This window comes from Manis javanica, chromosome 5, assembly GCF_040802235.1.
Source record: "Manis javanica isolate MJ-LG chromosome 5, MJ_LKY, whole genome shotgun sequence".
Lineage (NCBI taxonomy): Eukaryota > Metazoa > Chordata > Mammalia > Pholidota > Manidae > Manis > Manis javanica.
This window is the reverse complement of record NC_133160.1, coordinates 87,577,888-87,595,074: the sequence shown is the minus strand read 5'-3', so window position 1 is coordinate 87,595,074 and position 17,187 is coordinate 87,577,888. Positions and strand designations below refer to the sequence as shown.

The following is a 17,187-nucleotide window of genomic DNA, read 5'->3' as shown; positions in this document are numbered from 1 at the left end:
AATCAAATACAGAAAATACTTTTCTCAATCATTTAAAAATTTTCTTTAGTCAGAGTTAGGAGGTAAACGAGTTGAAAAATGTTTGCCCTTTACAAGGATGTGAAATTTTTATGCAGCTCCTAAAAAAGAGCATGATTTGATGTAAAGGCCCGTTTCATGGTGGTGGAAGCGCCTATGGAGAAAACTCCCAGCTAACAAATAGCCTTGGGCAGCAGAGTTTTTCTAGTTCTGTCATTAAACAACATCCAGGCATATACAAGAATGTCATTTTTAACAGTTACCTTGCCTTATTACTATTTCCATTGTTTTTAGGGAATTGATGCAGGCAAGACACCCCAAATATCTGAGAGTTAAATTATACAATGGATCAGATTTTGAAGAGAATGAGAAAAGAGAGAGAAGAAGAGACAAAAAGTGAGGGAGAGAAACCATGTTAACAAGCAGCGGAGAATACACCACTTTATACAAAAACAGCTTTCATTTCACAAACTCATAGAAATTTGTTATTATCATGCTGAAAGTTTTTTTGTGCTAGTAAGTAAACATGTCCATTAAAGTGAAATACATTAGAACAAAACAAGACACAAAGAAACCCGGATAAGATAGATGGAGAGTTGGTTATGGTAGTGGTGATATTTTCTCAAATTCTTTCCCCTTATTTTTCAGGAGTAAGACTACATTGAAATACTGATAAAAATATCCAATCTCATATTTTCAATAATATATTACTCAAGCGTAAGGTCATTAAACATTAACTTTACATTATTTATTAGGCTAATTCTCTTAGGCCAATTTTTGGCTTATTAAATAATTGAATTATTTGGCTTTTCATAGTTTTCTTAAATATGACAATGAAAATGGCTTTACTGATATGACTATCTGACTCATTTGATGGTGACATCTCTCCTTACAGATTAATAATTTCAGATTCTGATTAATAAATGTCTTCAATTTAACTAGACTCATTTAGCTCCCCTGGGGCTGATCCAGCCAATGTATGTCCTGTAAGACTGAGGCCCAAGTATAGGCCAAGGAAATGCAACCCATGAATTAGTTCGTGGGCAGTTATTCACTGGGTACCACCTCTATCATTCTTCCCCTCCAAAACATCTATTACAATTACTAAAAGCTTAGCGTCCATATTTCATACTTATTTCTAGTCTGTACAGTTTAGAGCAACATGAGATAAGTGGCTTCATTTCTGATTAAGGGAAATTCTATTTAGAAGTTCAAAGAATTAGATAGAATAAAGTGATGTTTGTGAATACTAAATAAAATAATGTGATGAGTTGAGCTCATCAGTCCTTGTCCCGCCACAAGGAAGAATTGAAGGGCAGAGACGCAACAGTGAAGCAGAGTGAGAGCTTTATTTGCATACTCTCCAAGGGAGGAGAGGGCCAGGGTCAAGGTAGACAAAGGCCCCCATCAGTTAGGCGGGAGGCCTGTGTCCTGCATTCTCGCTCGAAGGCGTCTCTTTGACAAGGTGGGGTTATTTGATTGATGGGTCCACCTGTACCGCCATCCCTCTCAGTGCCCATGTCCTTTCCACGATGAGGCGTGTGTTGGGCAGTCCTTAGTTTTGTCCTATTGCGCCCACGTTGGGACCGGGTTGGGACAGTCTGGTCCGGTCCTGATAGACAAGGAAGTTATCTCCCTGTAAAGCCTTTGTTATCTTCACGTGGGACCCCTCCCTGGGCAGTTTGGGTGATTTTTCCTTGAACTTTACCTCCCTCTTCCCCCAGCATTCAATGAAATGAATTGAAAACAATGTGCTGGAAAAGGTGATAAACTCTGAAAACTGAGAAGAAAAATAAGGTGGGGCAGACATTGGTAGCAGAATATGGAGAAATTGCTTGGTTTACAGCATCAAGAGAAAAAAATGAGTGCTATTCTCATTTTTTTTATAACAAGTGAAAAATATGAAAGAAATTGCTGAGAAAAAGAAGATAATCAGGATTAAAAAAATAATTCATGTGGTTTCCTCATTGCATGAGGATTTCAAAAACATAAGGATAGACTCTTAGTTTAAGATGGGATTAGTTCATTGAGGAGATTTAAAAACTCAAAATTCTAACATTGCACATCAAATGGGAAAGGTCATACAAAAATAAATGGAGATTTAAAAAAATACAAAGCAAATGGTAATAGGAAGGAAATGAGCAATAAATCTTGCAAATGTCTGGTTACAGGTACCATACGTGGAGAGAAATGAGCTTGCTATGCTGCCACAAGGAGAGAATAATGACTTGGGACAGCATTACAGAAACAAAATAGGGTAAATTGAGACCTAAATTATTCAACCAAAGTGCTGATATTGGTGGCTATAATTGTTATTGCTGAAACAGATAAAATATAACACAAGGTGACATTACATATCAAAAAATTTAATATAAACAGTCTTAGACATCTGCATAGCCCAAACTATCAATAACGGTGTTTCTACAAGGACTATTAATATAGGTTTTATGGCTACCCTGCAGTCATGGAAATTATATTTATTTCAGGTAATAGGCAAGCTCATAGCTCACTATTCAAAGAGCTTATCAGCACAAACTTAATTACTATTTTTTGGATTTCTTTACCACAGTAGGATTTGTAGGATATAAAACAGATAAGGGGAAATAGAAGAGGCATTTGCTGAAAAGTGACAATCCTGAAAATCTTAGTGTTTAGAACCAGAAAACACGTAAAGGTATATAATATACATTTACACACATACATCATACATGCAGGAACACCTTATTTTATTGCATGTCACAGATGTTGCATTTTTCAAGAACTAAGGTCTTAAGATTTTTTTTTTTTGAAAGCGCATCTCTCATATTTATTGATCAAATGGTTGTTAACAACAATAAAATTCTGTATAGGGGGGTCAATGCTCAATGCACAATCATTAATCCATCTCAAGCCTAATTCTCGTCAGTCTACAATCTTCTGAAGCATAACGAACAAGTTCTTACATGGTGAACGAATTCTTACATAGTGAATAAGTTACATGGTGAACAGTACAAGGGCATTCATCACAGAAACTTTCGGTTTTGATCATGCATTATGAACTATAAATCAGGTCAAATATGAATATTCGTTTAATTTTTATACTTGATTTATATGTGGATCCCACATTTCTCCCTTTATTATTATTATTATTTTTATTTTTAATAAAATGCTGAAGTGGTTGGTAGATGCAAGATAAAGGTAGAAAACATAGTTTAGTGTTGGAAGAGAGCAATTGTAGATGATCATGTGTGTACCTGTAGACTATGTGCTAATCCGAGCTAGACAAGGGCAATAAAACATCCACGGATGCAGAAGCTTTCTCTCAAAACAGGGGGTGGGGGGTGAGGTTCTAAGCTTCACCACCGTTGTTCCCCAATTTCTCACCTGATGGCCCCCCTGCGACTGTGCCTGTCTTAGGTTGTTCCTCCCTTGAGGAATCTTACCCATCTCTGGCTAACCAGTCATCTTCCGGGGCCATACAGGGAGATGTAAAGTTGGTAAGTGAGAGAGAAGCCATATTGTTTGAAAAGGTTAGCTTTTAACTTCTTTGCAGATTTATGCCCTGTGGCTTCTATGCCCAGCATTTGTCTTGAGGTATCTTTACCACCTGGAGAAATTATGATGCTCGGTAAATTCGATATGAGGCATGAATTCTATTTAAGGGTTGTAATTAGGAAGGAAGAAGAAAAGCTATAGAGGTAGCATATGGAAGAAAACATGGAAGGATTGATTATTTCTTTGCCATATCTTCTTGTAGAGTACCTTAAGCATGTATAGGTTTTAAACTACTAACTAACTTGCACACACATATTAACATAATAGGAATACGGTGACATAAACAAAGCAAATCTGTAATTACCAGCCATCTCCAGTGAAGCCAAGAAAACCAGTTAGGCACCCTAGGCATTTGTGAAAATTTGTCTATGATATGATGGATATTGTCCAACTGTACTTGAACAGTCTGAGAGAAATCAGAGAAATTAAAGCAACCCATTTCTGGGATCTGTTCACATCCCATATGTTCTTTTAACCGTAGATAGTCTATAGTCATAAGATTTTGGAGCGCTACAACTTGCACCCCTCCCAACTCCTGGTTGAGTTCCAACAGTACAGATCCACTCAAATTCGTTGTCTCACGGGAGACAGCCAGCCTAGACATCTCCCTCCTCATTCAAGTGGCAAGTCCAGGAAACGGTGGGATGAACGCAGCCACAACCGCAGCATCGCCCGGATCCCTGTGGAGGCTTTTTGATGATCATCCACCGGCATGAGTCCTCCAGAGAGTGCTGATGCCGGAAGCTCCTCCTCATATCGTATCTTAGTTCATTTTCTGGGTAGCCAAGCTAGGCCTTGATCTTCTGCATAAAAACAAACAGACCCTTTGCCCACACTTTGACATGCCCTCTATACCACTGTGCAGAACTCATTGGAGGTCAGCACACAGGAACTGCTTTTTTTTAAAATTTATTTTTATTTTTATTTTTATTAAGAGAAAGGAATATTATCAGAAAAGAGTACCTCCATAGCCGATCATCTGGAACCCTTTAAGTGATCAAAATTAAGGATATTTAAAGCATGCATTAATCTTTGATTTACCAATAGTTTTATCCTATCAAGGAGTAATCCCCCTTTTCTTTCTTTCTATCTTTTTTTTTTAAATCTTTAATCTACACTTACATGAAGAATACTATGTTTACTATGCTCTCCCGTATACCAGGTCCCCCCTAAAAACCACATTAGTCACTGTCCATCAGCATAGTAAAATGTTGTAGAATCACTACTTGTCCTCTCTGTGTTGTACAGCCCTCCCTCCCCTTTCTCCCTCCCCCCCTATGCATGCTAATATTAATACCCCCCTTTCTTCTCCCCCCCTTATCCCTCCCTGCCCACCCATCCTCCCCAGTTCCTTTCCCTTTGGTACCTGTTAGTCCATTTTTGGATTCTGTAATTCCGCTGTTGTTTTGTTCCTTCAGTTTTTCCTTTGTTCTTATACTCCTCAGATGAATGAAATCATTTGGTATTTCTCTTTCTCTGCTTGGCTTATTTCACTGAGCATAATACTCTCCAGCTCCATCCATGTTGCTGCAAATGTTAGGATTTTCCCTCTTATGGCTGAGTAGTATTCCATTGTGTATATGTACCACATCTTCTTTATCCATTCATCTATCAATGGACTTTTAGGTTGCTTCCATTTCTTGGCTATTGTAAATAGTGCTCTGATAAACATAGGGGTGCATATGCCTTTTTGAAGATGAGATCTGAATTCTTAGGGTAAATTCCTAGGAGTGGAATTCCTGGGACAAATGAAATTTCTATTTTTAGTTTTCTGAGGAACCTCTATACTGCTTTCCACAATGGTTGAACTAGTTTACATTCCCACCAGCAGTGTAGGAGGGTTCTCCTTTCTCCACAGCCTCGCCAACATTTGTTGTTGTTTGTCTTTTGGATGGCAGCCATCCTTACTGGTGTGAGGTGATACCTCATTGTAGTTTTAATTTGTATTTCTCTGATAATTAGCGACGTGGAGCATATTTTCATGTGTCTGTTGGCCATCTGTATTTCTTTTTTAGAGAACTGTTCAGTTCCTCTGCCCATTTTTTAATTGGGTTATTTGCTTTTTGTTTGTTGAGGCGTGTGAGCTCTTTATATATTCTGGACATCAAGCCTTTATCGGATCTGTCATTTTCAAATATATTCTCCCATACTGTAGGGTTCCTTTTTTGTTCTATTGATGGTGTCTTTCGCCGTACAGAAGCTTTTCAGCTTAATGTAGTCCCACTTGCTCATTTTTGCTGTTGTTTTCCTTGCCCAGGGAGATATGTTCAAGAAGAGGTCACTCATGTTTATGTCTAAGAGGTTTTTGCCTATGTTTTTTTCCAAGAGTTTAATGGTTTCATGACTTACATTCAGGTCTTTGATCCATTTTGAGTTTACCTTTGTATATGGGGTTAGACAATGGTCCAGTTTCATTCTCCTACATGTAGCTGTCCAGTTTTGCCAGCACCATCTGTTGAGGAGACTGTCATTTTGCCATTGTATGTCCATGGCTCCTTTATCAAATATTAATTGACCATATATGTTTGGGTTAGTTTCTGGAGTGTCTAATCTGTTCCACTGGTCTGTGGCTCTGTTCTTGTGCCACTACCAAATTGTATTGATTACTATGGCTTTGTAGTAGAGCCTGAAGTTGGGGAGTGAGATCCCCCCTACTTTATTCTTCTTTTTCAGGATTGCTTTGGCTATTCGGGGTCTTTGGTGTTTCCATATGAATTTTTGAATTATTTGTTCCAGTTCATTGAAGAATGTTGTTGGTAATTTGATAGGGATTGCATCAAATCTGTATATTGCTTTGGGCAGGATGGCCATTTTGACGATATTAAATCTTCCTAGCCATGAGCATGGGATGAGTTTCCATTTGTTAGTGTCCCCTTTAATTTCTCTTAAGAGTGACTTGTAGTTTTCAGGGTATAGGTCTTTCACTTCTTTGGTTAGGTTTATTCGTAGGTATTTTATTCTTTTTGATGCAATTGTGAATGGAATTGTTTTCCTGATTTCTCTTTCTATTGGTTCATTGTTAGTGTATAGGAAAGCTACAGATTTCTGTGTGTTAATTTTGTATCCTGCAACTTTGCTGTATTCTGATATCAGTTCTAGTAGTTTTGGAGTGGAGTCTTTGGGGTTTTTTATGTATAGTATCATATAATCTGCAAATAGTGACAGTTTAACTTCTTCTTTACCAATTTGGATTCCTTGTATTTCTTTGTTTTGTCTGATTGCCGTGGCTAGGACCTCCAATACTATGTTAAATAACAGTGGGGAGAGTGGGCAACCCTGTCTGGTTCCCAATCTCAGAGGAAATGCTTTCAGCTTCTCGCTGTTCAGTATAATGTTGGCTGTGGGTTTATCATATATGGTCTTTTTTATGTTGAGGTACTTGCCCTCTATTCACATTTTGCTGAGAGTTTTTATCATGAATGGATGTTGAATTTTGTCAAATGCTTTTTCAGCATCTATGGAGATGATCATGTGGTTTTTGTCTTTCTTTTTGTTGATGTGGTGGATGATGTTGATGGATTTTCTAATGTACCATCCTTGCATCCCTGGGATGAATCCCACTTGGTCATGGTGTACGATCCTATTGATATACTGTTGAATTCTGTTTGCTAATATTTTATTGAGTATTTTTGCATCTATGTTCATCAGGGATATTGGTCTGTAGTTTTCTTTTTTGGTGGGGTCTTTGCCTGGTTTTGGTATTAGGGTGATGCTGGCTTCATAGAATGAGTCTGAGAGTATTCCCTCCTCTTGTATTTTTTGGAACACTTTAAGGTGAATGGGTATTGTGTCTTCTCTGTGTGTCTGATAAAATTCCGAGGTAAATCCGTCCGGCCCCGGGGTTTTGTTCTTGGGTAGTTTTTTGATTACTGTTTCAATGTCCTTGCTCGTAATTGGTTTGTTTAACTTTTGTGTTTCTTCCTTGGTCAGTCTTGGGAGGTTGTATTATTCTAGGAAGTTGTCCATTTCTTCTAGGTTTTCCACCTTGTTGGCATATAGGTTTTCATAGTAGTCTTTAATTATTCTTCGTATTTCTGTGGAGTCTGTCGTGATTATTCCGTTCTCATTTCTGATGCTGTTGTTTTGTGTTGATTCTCTTTTTCTCTTAATAAGTTTGGCAAGAGGCTTATCTATTTTGTTTATTTTCTCAAAGAAACAGCTCTTGGTTTCATTGATTTTTGCTATTGTTTTATTCTTCTCAATTTTGTTTATTTCTTCTGTGGTCTTTATTATGTCCCTCCTTCTGCTGACTTTAGGTCTCATTTGTTTTTCTTTTACCAGTTTCAATAATTGTGATGTTAGACTATTCATTTGGGATTGTTCTTCCTTCTTCAGATGTGCCTGGATCGCTATATACTTTCCTCTTAAGACTGCTTTCGCTGCATCCCACAGATGTTGGGGCTTTGTGTTGTTGTTGTCATTTGCTTCTATATATTCCATGATCTCTATTTTGATTTGTTCATTGATCCATTGATTATTTAGAAGCATGTTGTTAAGCCTCCATGTGTTTGTGAGCCTTTTTGTTTTCTTTGTAGAATTTATTTCTAGTTTTATACCTTTGTGGTCTGAAAAATTGGTTGGTAGAATTTCAATATTTTGGAATTTACTGCGGCTCTTTTTGTGAGCTAGTATGTGGTCTATTCTGGAGAATGTTCCATGTGCACTTGAGAAGAATGTATATCCTGTTGCTTTTGGATGTAGAGTTCTATAGATGTCTATTAGGTCCATCTGTTCTACTGTGTTGTTCAGTGCCTGTGTGTCCTTACTTATTTTCTGCCCAGTGGATCTATCCTTTGGGGTGAGTGGTATGTTCAAGTCTTCTAAAATGAATGCATTGCAGTCTATTTCCCCCTTTAGTTCTGTTAGTATTTGTTTCACAAATGCTGGTGCTCCTGTGTTGGGTGCATATATATTTAGAATGGTTATATCCTCTTGTTGGACTGAGCCCTTTATCATTATGTAGTGTCCTTCTTTATCTCTTGTTACTTTCTTTGTTTTGAAGTGTATTTTGTCTGATACTAGTACTGCAACCCCTGCTTTCTTTTCACTGTTGTTTGCTTGAAATATGTTTTCCCATCCCTTGACTTTTAGTCTGTGCCTGTCTTTGGGCTTGAGGTGAGTTTCTTGTAAGCAGCGTATAGATGGGTCTTGCTTTTTTATCCATTCTATTACTCTGTGTCTTTTGATTGGTGCATTAAGTTCATTTACATTTAGGGTGACTATTGAGAGATATGTACTTATCGCCATTGCAGGCTTTAGATTCGTGGTTACCAAAGGTTCAAGGTTAGCTTCTTTAGTATCTTACTGCCTAACTTAGCTCGCTTATTGAGCTGTTATATACACTGTCTGGAGATTCTTTTCATCTCTCCCTTCTTATTCCTCCTCCTCCATTCTTCATATGTTGTGTGTTTTGTTCTGTGCTCTTTTTAGGGGTGCTCCCATCTAGAGCAGTCCCTGTAGGATGCCCTGTAGAGGTGGTTTGTGGGAAGCAAATTTCCTGAGCTTTTGCTTGTCTGGGAATTGTTTAATCCTGCCGTCATATTTAAATGATAATCATGCTGGATACAGTATCCTTGGTTCAAGGCCCTTCTGTTTCATTGCATTAAATATATCATGCCATTCTCTTCTGGCCTGTAGGGTTTCTGTCGAGATGTCTGATGTTAGCCTGATGGGTTTTCCTTTATAGGTGACTTTTTTCTCTCTAACTGCCTTTAAAATTCTTTCCTTGTCCTTGATCCTTGCCATTTTTATTATTATGTGTCTTAGTGTTGTCCTCCTTGCATCCTTTCTGTTGAGAGTTCTGTGTATTTCCGTGGTCTGTTCGATTATTTCCTCCCCCAGTTTGGAGAAGTTTTCAGCAATTATTTCTTCAAAGAGACTTTCTATCCCTTTTCCTCTTTCTTCTTCTTCTGGTACCCCTATAATACGAATATTATTCCTTTTGGATCGATCACACAGTTATCTTAGTGTTGTTTCATTCCTGGAGATCCTTTTATCTCTCTCTATGTCAGCTTCTATACGTTCCTGTTCTCTGGCTTCTATTCCTTCAATGGCCTCTTGCATCTTATCCATTCTGCTTATAAATCCTTCCAGGGATTGTTTCACTTCTGTGATCTCCTTCCTGACATCTGTGATCTCCCTCCGGACTTCATCCCATTGCTCTTGCATTTTTCTCTGCATCTCATCCCATTGCTCTTGCATTTTTCTCTGCATCTCTGTCAGCATGTTCATGATTTTTATTTTGAATTCTTTTTCAGGAGGACTGGTTAGGTCTGTTTCTTTCTCAGGTGTTGTCTCTGTGATCTTTGTCTGCCTGTAGTTTTGCCTTTTCATGGTGATAGAGATAGTTTGCAGAGCTGGTATGAGTGACAGCTGGGAGAGCTTTCCTTCTTGTTGGTTTGTGGCCTTCCTGTCCTGGGAGAATAGTGACCTCTAGTGGCTTATTCTTGGCAGCTGTGTGCAGACAGGGCTTCAGCTACCTGCCTGGTTGGTTTGTAGTTTATCTCAGCTGTTGCTGTGGGCATGGCCTGGCTGGGGCTGCTCCTCCAAAATGGTGGAGCCCCGTTGGAGGGTGAGCGGCCGGGAGGTTATTTATCTCTGTAAGGTGCCTCTGTGCTCCCTGTTGCCCAGGGGGTTAGAGTGCCCAGAGATTCCCAGATTCCCTGCCTCTGGGCTAAGTGTCCTGTCCTGCCCCTTTAAGACTTCCAAAAAGCACTCTCCAAACCAAACGAAAGAGAAAAAAGAAAAATAGGGAAAAACGCGATTTTCTTTGTCCTCAGGCGCCGGTCTCAGGCACCTGCTCACCAGTCTTGCTGCCCTGTTTCCCTAGTATTGGGGTCCCTGTCCCTTTAAGGCTTCCATAAAGCACTCGCCAAAAAAAAAAAAAACCGCTCCCGTTTCTTTGTTCTCCGGCGTCAGCCTCAGGCACCCGCTCACCAGTCCTGCCACCCTTTTTCCCTAGTATCCAGGACCCTACGCATGCACTGTGTCTGCGTTCTGGTCCGGAATCCTGGGGCTGGGTGTTCAGCAGTCCTGGGCTCTCTCTCCCTCCCTGCTGACTCCTCTCCACCCGTCAGGGGCTGGGGGGAGGGGTGCTCGTGTCCTGCCAGGCTGGGGCTTGTATCTTACCCCCTTTGCGAGGCGCTGGGTTCTCACAGGTGTGGATGTGGTCTGGATCTTGTCCTGTGTCCTCTGGTCTCTATTTTAGGAAAACTTGTCTTTGTTATATTATCATAGATATATGTGGTTTTGGGAGGAGATTTCCACTGCTCTACTCATGCCACCATCCTGGTTCCGCCCTCAGGTCTTAAGATTTTGAAGGAAGAAGTAACTGGGGTTGTGGTGGTGTAAGAGTGAGGAAGTTGGCATCCCTGCCTTTATATTGTCTCTGTCTCCTTTGCTGTCTTAATTTTTGAGTCAATACCTCCTGCTCAGTCCTGCAGGCCTGCATTTGTTGGTTATCAAAGAGAATTAGCAAGTGTTAATTTACCTTACTAACTGTTTAATTGACCCTGGAGGCTTGTTAATCATCAAAAGGAGCTTTGCTCCTGACTTATGACTGATGCATCCAGCCCCTTCCCAGAACCCTGCCTCAGCAAGGTGAGGAAGAGGTATGCCCAGAAGGCAACTGGATTGTCAAAGACTTACAGGAACATTGTGGCCAGACCTACGTCAACCAAGGGACTGGAATCAACTAACCGAGGACATGGAGTTTCACAGCCCCCGTCAGACTCTTGCTGACGTCCTGGTGTCTGAGGTTAATCATCATCTCCTGACCTCCACCCCTTCCTGTTCCCACTTCCCTGATATAAAAGAAGTTTGAAATCAACCTGAGTTAAGATGGTGCTTTAAGACATTAGTCTGCCATCTTCTTGGTCTGCTGGCTTTCTGAATAAAAGTCACTTTCCTTGCCCCAAGACCTTGCCTCTCGATTTACTGGCATGTTGCAGGGCGAGTGGCAGGAGCTTGCAGTTGGTAACAGTGGAAGTGGCGGGAGAACTAGGAGTGGAGACTGAAGATGGGTATTGCTAAGTGAGTTTCATCTCTCATGATGAAAGTCCCGGGGATAAGGAGCTGCTTCTTACTGGTGGGGAAAGAAAGTAGTTGCTTATGATGGAAGCTACTCCTGGGAAGATGCTGTGAAGATTGTTGAAATGGCAACAACGGATTTAGAATATGACATAAACTTACATTTGATAAAACAGTGGCAGTTGATCTTTGATCAAACTTGTATCTGATAAGGCAGTTGGCAGAAAGGCTTGAGTCCAGTTTTGAAAGAAGTTGTACTGTGGGTAAAATGTTATCAAACAGCATGGCCTGCTCTAGAGAAATTGTCTGTGAAAGGAAGAGTCCATCAATGTGGCAAACTTCATTGTTGTCTTCTCTTAAAAAATTGCCACAGCCTCCCCAACCTTCAGTAACTGATCAGTCAGCAGCCATCAACATTGAGGCCAGGACTCTGTACCAACAAGAAGATTATGACTCACTGAAAGCTCAGAAGATGGTTAGCATTTTTTAGCAATAAAATATTTTAAAATTAAGGTATGCACATAGTTTGTTTAGACCTAATTCTATTGCATACCTAATAGACTACAGTATAGTGTGAACACAACTTTCATATGCACTGGGAAACCAAAAAATCCATTTGACTTGCTTTGTTATTGCAATATTTGCTTTATCGCAGTGGTCTGTAACAACACACTCAGTATCTCGGCAGTGTGCCCGTGTGTGCCCATGGACCATCACAGCCCCTTTGGGGAGTGCTGTGCTGTGGGGGTGCTAGGGGGGCAATGCTACACAAGGTCAAATGCGTTCAGTGTTGTTAGAGACGAGTGAAAATATGAGAGCATGTCACAGAAAAGGAACATTTCAACTAAATGTGTAAAGAAGGCATTGGGAGGTTATCAGAAAGTCGCAAGAAGTGGGGAAGACTTCAGTGACAAAACGAGCAGCTGTCAGCGGTGCAGCTGGGCTACGGCGTGGCAGGGGTGAGGGGCCGGAATGTGTTTTGTATCCTGTGCTGTGGTTGCCTGTTTCGGCTTAAAGAATACATGAGGCGTAAGTTACCAAAGGCCTTACATACCATTTTAGAGAGTTCAGATGGTTTCCATTAGATTTTGGGGTGTGAACGCAATATTTTAGGCAGGGGAGTGTTAGGAGGAGATTCAAGGGTTTTAACACAAGTGTGAAAAGTCATAGCTAAACAGAAAAATCACTCCAGCAACAGTTTGGAGGATTTCATAGAAGGGATGAAATGTAGGCAGGCATACATATTAAGAGACAGTTATAATGGTCTGAGTAGTTTGAACCGAGCCTCTCACAGAGAAATGAATGTGTGAGGTTAGAGTTAAGAAATATTAAGAGGTAGAGTCTATGATGTTGGTGCTTAATGAAAGTTAAAATCTTGGGCCTCTAGATTATTTTCACTCTCTCACTCTTAGAGTTAAAAACAATGAAGAGACCTGGGATTTTACTGTTTATACTGAGAAGATGCAGGCCCACCAGCCAGGAGGAAGGAGGGGATATTGGGTATTTGGCGGTTGGGTGCCCCTGGAATCCCTAAACGTCCAGTTTGCAGCTTCATTTACAGGCAGTGTTTGAGGAGGAGCGCGGTGTGGAGAAAGACTTGGGGAAGCGGGCGGGCTCCGCAGCAGTGCTGCTGGAAGTGAGAGGACCGCGGATGTTCCGCGTTTCATTTTCAGCTAGTTTATAGCTCCCTCACCATAACCCCTTCCGGTTATCTTTATGTAACACCGTCTAACTGAGTTTTTTTCACTTACCTTCTGTAACATTTCTCACATTCACCCCTTGCATTTGGCTCTACTGTCACAGCCCTTGTTGAGATTCTTAAGACATTTAAGTTTAGCTTCTATAGTCATCTGATTATAGTAATTCATCTACATTAAGTTTTTATGCTCCAATTTATTATCCATAGTAACTACTGACCACATATGACCTGTTTAAAATACAAATAACAATAGCATTCGCAGCCTAAAAACCTTCCTGTCAAACACACCCCTCAAGGCCTACAACTACCTGACAACTGCCTTGTTTTGAGTCTCTTTCAGGCTCACACGTGGCACTTACTGTCAGAAACCTGGACGACTCCTGCAACTTACTCTTTCACATTTTCATGCCTTCGCATCTACTGCTTGTTCTGTCTTGAAAACCTTCCATATGCTGACTGATAAACTCCATTTCACTTTTGAAAGATTTGGGTCAGTTGTTACATCTCCAAAAAGTAAGTCCTAACTCCCCCACTACCCGTGGATAAGCATCACTGTTTTTAAAAGCAGCCTCCACACAATTCTGTCATTTTGCTTGATCACCAATCTCCTCATCACACGTCAGCTTCTATTCTGTGGGGTCATGTCTCATATTTTATAGAACCTCAGTACCAGTCAGTGTCGGCTGAATGGATTTCTTGTAGATGGGAATATTTACGAGAAAGGTGGGGCAGCAAAGAAGGAGAGAATTTGACAAAGGAGTCTGAGAGGAATAAGTCATAAATGTGGGAAATTATTGCCAGCACATGATAAAGTGAGAGTAATGATAACTGTCCTATATACTCCATGAAAGTTAGACCTAGAAAAGGTATGAATTTTAGAAATGCATAAAATACACTGTTTGAATAAATTATTATTACCACACTTGCAGACTGAATGGCATTAACTACTAACTGTTGTGGAATGAAGTTAGACTTCCTGCCTCGATTCTGAAGCTTTCCTCATTTGGGATTTCACTCAGCCACGGGACTGAGGGTGCGTGCCTGTCACCCAGCGGGCTGGCGCCCTCCTGAGGAAGTCTGGGCCTCCCAGGCCCTCTGGGTCCGCCCAGAGCACTGACGTCATGGGCTTCCGTCCTAGCGGGCACAGCGATGGTGACTGGGTCAGATGCACAGCAAAATGCATGTATGTTTTCATTTTGTATGTTTATGCATACAGGAGGGTATATTTATTTAATAATATCCACAATAGCATTTTATAGTTCTCTAGAGGGCAGCTGATCACAATACCATGGTCATGTCGCTGATGACTGTACCAAGCCTAAGGGACAAATGAAAATAATACATCTTCATATTAAAAAGGACAAATCATAGATTAAGTCCATTACATTTTATTAGTTTAAAACCCAGTTTGTAGTAGAGATATTGATATTATAATCCAGTTTTTCAGTGGTTTTCTCAAAATGGCCTTATAATTTTGTTAGTGAGGTTAAATAAAGCAAAGTTCATTTCATTATAAAAGTTTCAATAAAGTAAAAAAAGTGAAAATTTTTCATATTAATAACATGTTCTCCAAAAGCATAGTTAGTAACTATTCTGCAAAACAATATAAAATAATGAGATTGTATCTTGACAAGATAATTAACCCTATCTTTGAAAGTTCATTACATAGAAACAAAAATACGGACCAAGTGGCTTAGCAACATGCATATGAATATAATTATACCTAATCTTTAACTCACTGTCCTATCTTAATTTACACTAGGGAAAAGGAGCCAATGTTTAAAAATATTTATCAATGTTAATTACACTTATTTTTATCATAGTAAAATATAGGAGCAATTGAAATGTTCATCATTGGGAATGATCATTACTGTAAATTCACATGATGAAATAATACTCATAGTCATTCAAACTGAATGATCAGATATGTTTTCCATTGTGATGACATGTGTCTGTAACTCATCCTGCTGTGTGTGGGTGTCCTGCTCAGACCCCCTGTACCTGCACGCACTCACCCTCACAATGGTCACTTGAAAACATAAGGACAGTAGTAACTGCAGCGCAATCCAGAAATGCCTTTTCTTTTCCCAACTTACTGCACTTTTCCGATGACGTTGATATGGATGTAGCGAATAGAAGAGGCTATGCTCACATTCGTACTTAGTATGTATCTTCAGACAGGTATCTCCAGACCTCCAGGTAGGATAAAAATGGCTTCTGTGCTTCAACCCCTCTTATTTTTTTGTCATCATTCTAGCTAAGACTCTATAGAGATTCAGACAGTTATAGTGTCTGACGAGGGTGGGGAGGTACAAGTCATCTCATCTGCTCACATGAGCGAATTCACTGAGAAGATATCTGCATTCAGTGCCTGGAATCTAAACCAATCAAACAAAGCCATTGGGCGCGGCATTTATCCTCTATCCAATTCCAGTGACTAGCCCTAACCACTGCAGAGAAAAGGGCTATATCCCGACGGGGCAATCACACCCAGGTGTAATTATTTGAGCTGATTCTGACTCCTGAAACTAGAGGCCTGGAAACAGGTAATCATAAAATACTTGGACAGCTAAAGTTGATTATTAAGGGAGAGAGTGACAAAAAAAAATGTATATTTTGCTAAAAACGGGCTTGCAATGCAAAGTTACATGAAGAAAAAAACAATCCTGCTTCTTAAGGCAGCTAATGGAATCAACAATCTGAATAATTAGGTTTTACATACAAAATTTATTTCATGCAAAGCTCTTAAAGATATTGTTTTGAGGATGGAGAGACAAATAAAAGTAAAATTTCCTTTAAAAAAGATCATGAAGGGGCTCTCTTGTCCCCTCCAGGCGTGAGCCAGGAGCTCTGTCCTCTCGCTTTCTCTCTAAATAAAGCCTCTGCTTTGCTCTCCTAAAAAAAAAAAAAAAAAAAAAAAAAAAAAAGATCATGAAATAAAATCAGGCATAAATGAAGAAAACTCAGGTGTCTATCAAAGTAACCAATTAGAAATCTCAGATACGAAAAATACAGTCATTTAAATGGAAAGTGCAGTAAGTGAATATACTTTAATAAATGCACTCAGAGGGCAGCTTATGAAGAACTAAGAATATGTAATGGAGAAATTAACATAGAATACAACTGAAAAAGAAAAAAAGAGTAATTAAGAGAGACAGACAGATTGAGAATCCAAAATCCATTGAAAACATTGCCAAAAGAAGAAAGTGTATAAACAATACTTGAGATAAATTTTCCAGATTTGAAAATAGTAATTACTTTTTAGATTAAAAATGTGCTTTGAATATGGAGTTGGTTTAATTAAAAGATATAAGTGAATATTCACTCAGTGTAGTGAAAAGTTATATCATCAAAAATAAGGAAACTGCATTATAGCCTATAAAAAAATAAGGTTGCTTTCCAATGAAAGAAATATATGACTGCTTGCTTCAGCAGCACATATACTAAAATTGGAACCATACGGTGAAGATTAGCATGTCTCTGCGCAAGGATGACATGCAAATTTGTGAAGCGCTCCATATATATATATATATATATATATGACTTATGGAAAATGGCTTTTCATTTTTCATTATTGGTAATAGAGGCCAACAAACAGTGGTATAATATTTTAAAATTTAAAGGCAGAGGTGGAGTGAAGCTGTCAAGGAATAATTTGATATACAGCTTCAGTAGTTTAAGGAGTGAAAGAAAAATAAAAATGTTTTCAAATACACAAAGACTATATATTTATAACAGACCTTCACTAAAAGTTATTAAAGGAGAAAAAAGTGAATATAGAGATGTGTAATTAGATACAAGATCATAATGTATGTAGAAAGTGATAAATATTTTTGTAAATGAGATTAAACACTGAATAAAACAATATTAACATTTTAATGGATTCTTTAAAAAAGTTAAAATGGAGA

At 39.2% G+C, this 17,187-nt stretch overlaps 1 non-coding gene across 1 annotated transcript; it reads left to right on the top strand.

Moving 5' to 3' along the window:
* The first annotated feature begins 16,702 nt into the window (after positions 1 to 16,702).
* LOC118972736 (U6 spliceosomal RNA) lies at positions 16,703 to 16,804 on the top strand. The gene has a single exon (XR_005061817.2). It is a non-coding gene; the product is annotated as a U6 spliceosomal RNA (small nuclear RNA).
* The last annotated feature ends 383 nt before the right edge of the window (positions 16,805 to 17,187 follow it).